Raw genomic sequence first — 8,497 nt, forward strand, 5'->3', positions numbered from 1 at the left:
GTGAAAGTGAAAATCATTTGATCATTATGTTGGGCGTCATTTTGGTATTGACATGATTCTAGAGGCGGAAGGAGCGTGCGTAAAAGCCACAATTACTGCCATGAGGCAGTTACAATGATCTATAGTGTTCAATTGACTGGGGAAAAACAATGATTGCCACAGCCGAGAGAAACCAAAAGACTAATAATACAATCACAAATAAAAACAACTACATAAACCACAAGGAAACAAAACAGCAGTGGCAGTCAATGTCTCTCCTGCCTCATTATTGCGCAGTCACCACACGGCTGGCTCAACACATGGCAAAGGGAATCGCTGTAACACTGGACCTGAAACAGAATAAAGCACACAGCAGCAAAGCCTCGACTTCAAAGCAAAATGAGCGGGATCCTCCTTTGATACGTCCCTGGCTTGGTGACGTCACATTCGATATGACTACTTCAACCCTCGGAAGATTTTAAATAGGAGCCGTTTCTGCCATAGGTCTCATTCCACACTCCCAGAGAGGACACGCGTCTGTGACGTTTGTCGCTTTTCAGCGTTGCCGGTCTCAGACGTGGTCCGGACCAGAGCGTTCATGAGTCCTCTGTGGGAGCTTGGGACACTTCCCAGTTGCCTCATTGTTGCTTGTTTCATTCCTGCAAACTTCAGAAACTGAAAAGTTTCACAAACATCACACAAGCGTTGATTCGGACCACGATTCAATCACACTGAGTCATTTTCAGTTGTTTCAGGCCTGCAGACCTCACAAACTGAAAAGCTTGACAAAAAACACATAAGTGCTGATTCTGACCAGTATTCTCTCACACTGAGTGGTTTTCAGTTGACTTTTTTCTAAAATTTGTGTGTCATTCCTGCAAACCTCAGAAACTGAAAAGCTTCACGATAAACACAATAGTGTTGATTCTGACCACTTTTCACTCACACTGAGTCATTTTCAGTTGACTGTGCTTTAAAATGACTGTTTCATGCCTGCAAACCTCAGAAACTGAAAAGCTTCACATAAAACACACTGTTATGTTAGAAACCAGAGAACACAAATGCACTCCAGGCCTGAATGGGGCAAAGTAACAAGTGATGATGTTAATGAGCTCTTCTCTGGTGAAAGAGCTCCGGAAACCATGGGTGTTATTTCTGCCATAGGTCTCATTCCACACTCCCAGAGAGGACACGCGTCTGTGACGTTTGTCGCTTTTCAGCGTTGCCGGTCTCAGACGTGGTCCGGACCAGAGCGTTCATGAGTCCTCTGTGGGAGCTTGTGGTGGGCAGCCCTTGAGGAGCACCGGGACACTTCCCAGTTGCCTCAGTGTTGAGTGTTGCCTTGGCCTGCGCCGCGACACGGGCCTGCTCCCTGTTGGTGTCCCATCCAACTCACGCGACAGCCTGCGGGTCCTCGGAACGCAAAGCTCCTCGCAAAAACAGAGCATACACTCTTACACAAAAAACACAGGGGAAAAACACTTACAAGTCAATCATACGGCCAGGACCTCAGGAGCTCAACTTATACTTAAACGTATACTTTTGTCTGTGGAGGGAGGTTTCCTGCTGAAGTGTTGGCTCGTTAAACTGTCTGTTCCTGATGAGAGGAGCTGCTGTGATTGGCTTTATCGAAGCGTCCCGTAGATCCACTTTGCTGCTGAAACATATGCTTGAGCAAGAATCAGTGAAAGTGAAAATCATTTGATCATTATGTTGGGCGTCATTTTGGTATTGACATGATTCTAGAGGCGGAAGGAGCGTGCGTAAAAGCCACAATTACTGCCATGAGGCAGTTACAATGATCTATAGTGTTCAATTGACTGGGGAAAAACAATGATTGCCACAGCCGAGAGAAACCAAAAGACTAATAATACAATCACAAATAAAAACAACTACATAAACCACAAGGAAACAAAACAGCAGTGGCAGTCAATGTCTCTCCTGCCTCATTATTGCGCAGTCACCACACGGCTGGCTCAACACATGGCAAAGGGAATCGCTGTAACACTGGACCTGAAACAGAATAAAGCACACAGCAGCAAAGCCTCGACCTCAAAGCAAAATGAGCGGGATCCTCCTTTGATACGTCCCTGGCTTGGTGACGTCACATTCGATATGACTACTTCACCCTCGGAAGATTTTAAATAGGAGCCGTTTCTGCCATAGGTCTCATTCCACACTCCCAGAGAGGACACGCGTCTGTGACGTTTGTCGCTTTTCAGCGTTGCCGGTCTCAGACGTGGTCCGGACCAGAGCGTTCATGAGTCCTCTGTGGGAGCTTGGGACACTTCCCAGTTGCCTCATTGTTGCTTGTTTCATTCCTGCAAACTTCAGAAACTGAAAAGTTTCACAAACATCACACAAGCGTTGATTCTGACCACGATTCAATCACACTGAGTCATTTTCAGTTGTTTCAGGCCTGCAGTCCTCACAAACTGAAAAGCTTGACAAAAAACACATAAGTGCTGATTCTGACCAGTATTCACTGACACTGAGTGGTTTTCAGTTGACTTTTTTCTAAAATTTGTGTGTCATTCCTGCAAACCTCAGAAACTGAAAAGCTTCACGATAAACACAATAGTGTTGATTCTGACCACTTTTCACTCACACTGAGTCATTTTCAGTTGACTGTGCTTTAAAATTACTGTTTCATGCCTGCAAACCTCAGAAACTGAAAAGCTTCACATAAAACACACTGTTATGTTAGAAACCAGAGAACACAAATGCACTCCAGGCCTGAATGGGGCAAAGTAACAAGTGATGATGTTAATGAGCTCTTCTCTGGTGAAAGAGCTCCGGAAACCATGGGTGTTATTTCTGCCATAGGTCTCATTCCACACTCCCAGAGAGGACACGCGTCTGTGACGTTTGTCGCTTTTCAGCGTTGCCGGTCTCAGACGTGGTCCGGACCAGAGCGTTCATGAGTCCTCTGTGGGAGCTTGTGGTGGGCAGCCCTTGAGGAGCACCGGGACACTTCCCAGTTGCCTCAGTGTTGAGTGTTGCCTTGGCCTGCGCCGCGACACGGGCCTGCTCCCTGTTGGTGTCCCATCCAACTCACACGACAGCCTGCGGGTCCTCGGAACGCAAAGCTCCTCGCAAAAACAGAGCATACACTCTTACACAAAAAACACAGGGGAAAAACACTTACAAGTCAATAATACGGCCAGGACCTCAGGAGCTCAACTTATACTTAAACGTATACTTTTGTCTGTGGAGGGAGGTTTCCTGCTGAAGTGTTGGCTCGTTAAACTGTCTGTTCCTGATGAGAGGAGCTGCTGTGATTGGCTTTATCGAAGCGTCCCGTAGATCCACTTTGCTGCTGAAACATATGCTTGAGCAAGAATCAGTGAAAGTGAAAATCATTTGATCATTACATGAAATCATTATGTTGGGCGTCATTTTGGTATTGACATGATTCTAGAGGCGGAAGGAGCGTGCGTAAAAGCCACAATTACTGCCATGAGGCAGTTACAATGATCTATGATGTTCAATTGACTGGGGAAAAACAATGATTGCCACAGCCGAGAGAAACCAAAAGACTAATAATACAATCACAAATAAAAACAACTACATAAACCACAAGGAAACAAAACAGCAGTGGCAGTCAATGTCTCTCCTGCCTCATTATTGCGCAGTCACCACACGGCTGGCTCAACACATGGCAAAGGGAATCGCTGTAACACTGGACCTGAAACAGAATAAAGCACACAGCAGCAAAGCCTCGACTTCAAAGCAAAATGAGCGGGATCCTCCTTTGATACGTCCCTGGCTTGGTGACGTCACATTCGATATGACTACTTCACCCTCGGAAGATTTTAAATAGGAGCCGTTTCTGCCATAGGTCTCATTCCACACTCCCAGAGAGGACACGCGTCTGTGACGTTTGTCGCTTTTCAGCGTTGCCGGTCTCAGACGTGGTCCGGACCAGAGCGTTCATGAGTCCTCTGTGGGAGCTTGGGACACTTCCCAGTTGCCTCATTGTTGCTTGTTTCATTCCTGCAAACTTCAGAAACTGAAAAGTTTCACAAACATCACACAAGCGTTGATTCTGACCACGATTCAATCACACTGAGTCATTTTCAGTTGTTTCAGGCCTGCAGACCTCACAAACTGAAAAGCTTGACAAAAAACACATAAGTGCTGATTCTGACCAGTATTCTCTCACACTGAGTGGTTTTCAGTTGACTTTTTTCTAAAATTTGTGTGTCATTCCTGCAAACCTCAGAAACTGAAAAGCTTCACGATAAACACAATAGTGTTGATTCTGACCACTTTTCACTCACACTGAGTCATTTTCAGTTGACTGTGCTTTAAAATGACTGTTTCATGCCTGCAAACCTCAGAAACTGAAAAGCTTCACATAAAACACACTGTTATGTTAGAAACCAGAGAACACAAATGCACTCCAGACCTGAATGGGGCAAAGTAACAAGTGATGATGTTAATGAGCTCTTCTCTGGTGAAAGAGCTCCGGAAACCATGGGTGTTATTTCTGCCATAGGTCTCATTCCACACTCCCAGAGAGGACACGCGTCTGTGACGTTTGTCGCTTTTCAGCGTTGCCGGTCTCAGACGTGGTCCGGACCAGAGCGTTCATGAGTCCTCTGTGGGAGCTTGTGGTGGGCAGCCCTTGAGGAGCACCGGGACACTTCCCAGTTGCCTCAGTGTTGAGTGTTGCCTTGGCCTGCGCCGCGACACGGGCCTGCTCCCTGTTGGTGTCCCATCCAACTCACGCGACAGCCTGCGGGTCCTCGGAACGCAAAGCTCCTCGCAAAAACAGAGCATACACTCTTACACAAAAAACACAGGGGAAAAACACTTACAAGTCAATAATACGGCCAGGACCTCAGGAGCTCAACTTATACTTAAACGTATACTTTTGTCTGTGGAGGGAGGTTTCCTGCTGAAGTGTTGGCTCGTTAAACTGTCTGTTCCTGATGAGAGGAGCTGCTGTGATTGGCTTTATCGAAGCGTCCCGTAGATCCACTTTGCTGCTGAAACATATGCTTGAGCAAGAATCAGTGAAAGTGAAAATCATTTGATCATTACATGAAATCATTATGTTGGGCGTCATTTTGGTATTGACATGATTCTAGAGGCGGAAGGAGCGTGCGTAAAAGCCACAATTACTGCCATGAGGCAGTTACAATGATCTATGATGTTCAATTGACTGGGGAAAAACAATGATTGCCACAGCCGAGAGAAACCAAAAGACTAATAATACAATCACAAATAAAAACAACTACATAAACCACAAGGAAACAAAACAGCAGTGGCAGTCAATGTCTCTCCTGCCTCATTATTGCGCAGTCACCACACGGCTGGCTCAACACATGGCAAAGGGAATCGCTGTAACACTGGACCTGAAACAGAATAAAGCACACAGCAGCAAAGCCTCGACTTCAAAGCAAAATGAGCGGGATCCTCCTTTGATACGTCCCTGGCTTGGTGACGTCACATTCGATATGACTACTTCACCTTGGGAAGATTTTAAATAGGAGCCGTTTCTGCCATAGGTCTCATTCCACACTCCCAGAGAGGACACGCGTCTGTGACGTTTGTCGCTTTTCAGCGTTGCCGGTCTCAGACGTGGTCCGGACCAGAGCGTTCATGAGTCCTCTGTGGGAGCTTGGGACACTTCCCAGTTGCCTCATTGTTGCTTGTTTCATTCCTGCAAACTTCAGAAACTGAAAAGTTTCACAAACATCACACAAGCGTTGATTCTGACCACGATTCAATCACACTGAGTCATTTTCAGTTGTTTCAGGCCTGCAGACCTAACAAACTGAAAAGCTTGACAAAAAACACATAAGTGCTGATTCTGACCAGTATTCACTGACACTGAGTGGTTTTCAGTTGACTTTTTTCTAAAATTTGTGTGTCATTCCTGCAAACCTCAGAAACTGAAAAGCTTCACGATAAACACAATAGTGTTGATTCTGACCACTTTTCACTCACACTGAGTCATTTTCAGTTGACTGTGCTTTAAAATTACTGTTTCATGCCTGCAAACCTCAGAAACTGAAAAGCTTCACATAAAACACACTGTTATGTTAGAAACCAGAGAACACAAATGCACTCCAGGCCTGAATGGGGCAAAGTAACAAGTGATGATGTTAATGAGCTCTTCTCTGGTGAAAGAGCTCCGGAAACCATGGGTGTTATTTCTGCCATAGGTCTCATTCCACACTCCCAGAGAGGACACGCGTCTGTGACGTTTGTCGCTTTTCAGCGTTGCCGGTCTCAGACGTGGTCCGGACCAGAGCGTTCATGAGTCCTCTGTGGGAGCTTGTGGTGGGCAGCCCTTGAGGAGCACCGGGACACTTCCCAGTTGCCTCAGTGTTGAGTGTTGCCTTGGCCTGCGCCGCGACACGGGCCTGCTCCCTGTTGGTGTCCCATCCAACTCACACGACAGCCTGCGGGTCCTCGGAACGCAAAGCTCCTCGCAAAAACAGAGCATACACTCTTACACAAAAAACACAGGGGAAAAACACTTACAAGTCAATAATACGGCCAGGACCTCAGGAGCTCAACTTATACTTAAACGTATACTTTTGTCTGTGGAGGGAGGTTTCCTGCTGAAGTGTTGGCTCGTTAAACTGTCTGTTCCTGATGAGAGGAGCTGCTGTGATTGGCTTTATCGAAGCGTCCCGTAGATCCACTTTGCTGCTGAAACATATGCTTGAGCAAGAATCAGTGAAAGTGAAAATCATTTGATCATTATGTTGGGCGTCATTTTGGTATTGACATGATTCTAGAGGCGGAAGGAGCGTGCGTAAAAGCCACAATTACTGCCATGAGGCAGTTACAATGATCTATAGTGTTCAATTGACTGGGGAAAAACAATGATTGCCACAGCCGAGAGAAACCAAAAGACTAATAATACAATCACAAATAAAAACAACTACATAAACCACAAGGAAACAAAACAGCAGTGGCAGTCAATGTCTCTCCTGCCTCATTATTGCGCAGTCACCACACGGCTGGCTCAACACATGGCAAAGGGAATCGCTGTAACACTGGACCTGAAACAGAATAAAGCACACAGCAGCAAAGCCTCGACTTCAAAGCAAAATGAGCGGGATCCTCCTTTGATACGTCCCTGGCTTGGTGACGTCACATTCGATATGACTACTTCAACCCTCGGAAGATTTTAAATAGGAGCCGTTTCTGCCATAGGTCTCATTCCACACTCCCAGAGAGGACACGCGTCTGTGACGTTTGTCGCTTTTCAGCGTTGCCGGTCTCAGACGTGGTCCGGACCAGAGCGTTCATGAGTCCTCTGTGGGAGCTTGGGACACTTCCCAGTTGCCTCATTGTTGCTTGTTTCATTCCTGCAAACTTCAGAAACTGAAAAGTTTCACAAACATCACACAAGCGTTGATTCTGACCACGATTCAATCACACTGAGTCATTTTCAGTTGTTTCAGGCCTGCAGACCTCACAAACTGAAAAGCTTGACAAAAAACACATAAGTGCTGATTCTGACCAGTATTCACTGACACTGAGTGGTTTTCAGTTGACTTTTTTCTAAAATTTGTGTGTCATTCCTGCAAACCTCAGAAACTGAAAAGCTTCACGATAAACACAATAGTGTTGATTCTGACCACTTTTCACTCACACTGAGTCATTTTCAGTTGACTGTGCTTTAAAATTACTGTTTCATGCCTGCAAACCTCAGAAACTGAAAAGCTTCACATAAAACACACTGTTATGTTAGAAACCAGAGAACACAAATGCACTCCAGGCCTGAATGGGGCAAAGTAACAAGTGATGATGTTAATGAGCTCTTCTCTGGTGAAAGAGCTCCGGAAACCATGGGTGTTATTTCTGCCATAGGTCTCATTCCACACTCCCAGAGAGGACACGCGTCTGTGACGTTTGTCGCTTTTCAGCGTTGCCGGTCTCAGACGTGGTCCGGACCAGAGCGTTCATGAGTCCTCTGTGGGAGCTTGTGGTGGGCAGCCCTTGAGGAGCACCGGGACACTTCCCAGTTGCCTCAGTGTTGAGTGTTGCCTTGGCCTGCGCCGCGACACGGGCCTGCTCCCTGTTGGTGTCCCATCCAACTCACACGACAGCCTGCGGGTCCTCGGAACGCAAAGCTCCTCGCAAAAACAGAGCATACACTCTTACACAAAAAACACAGGGGAAAAACACTTACAAGTCAATCATACGGCCAGGACCTCAGGAGCTCAACTTATACTTAAACGTATACTTTTGTCTGTGGAGGGAGGTTTCCTGCTGAAGTGTTGGCTCGTTAAACTGTCTGTTCCTGATGAGAGGAGCTGCTGTGATTGGCTTTATCGAAGCGTCCCGTAGATCCACTTTGCTGCTGAAACATATGCTTGAGCAAGAATCAGTGAAAGTGAAAATCATTTGATCATTACATGAAATCATTATGTTGGGCGTCATTTTGGTATTGACATGATTCTAGAGGCGGAAGGAGCGTGCGTAAAAGCCACAATTACTGCCATGAGGCAGTTACAATGATCTATGATGTTCAATTGACTGGGGAAAA

The sequence above is a fragment of the Trachinotus anak genome, unplaced genomic scaffold (genome assembly GCF_046630095.1).
Source record: "Trachinotus anak isolate AG129_WGS33_773 ecotype Australia unplaced genomic scaffold, CSIRO_AGI_Tana_v1 ptg000005l, whole genome shotgun sequence".
Taxonomy (NCBI): domain Eukaryota; kingdom Metazoa; phylum Chordata; class Actinopteri; order Carangiformes; family Carangidae; genus Trachinotus; species Trachinotus anak.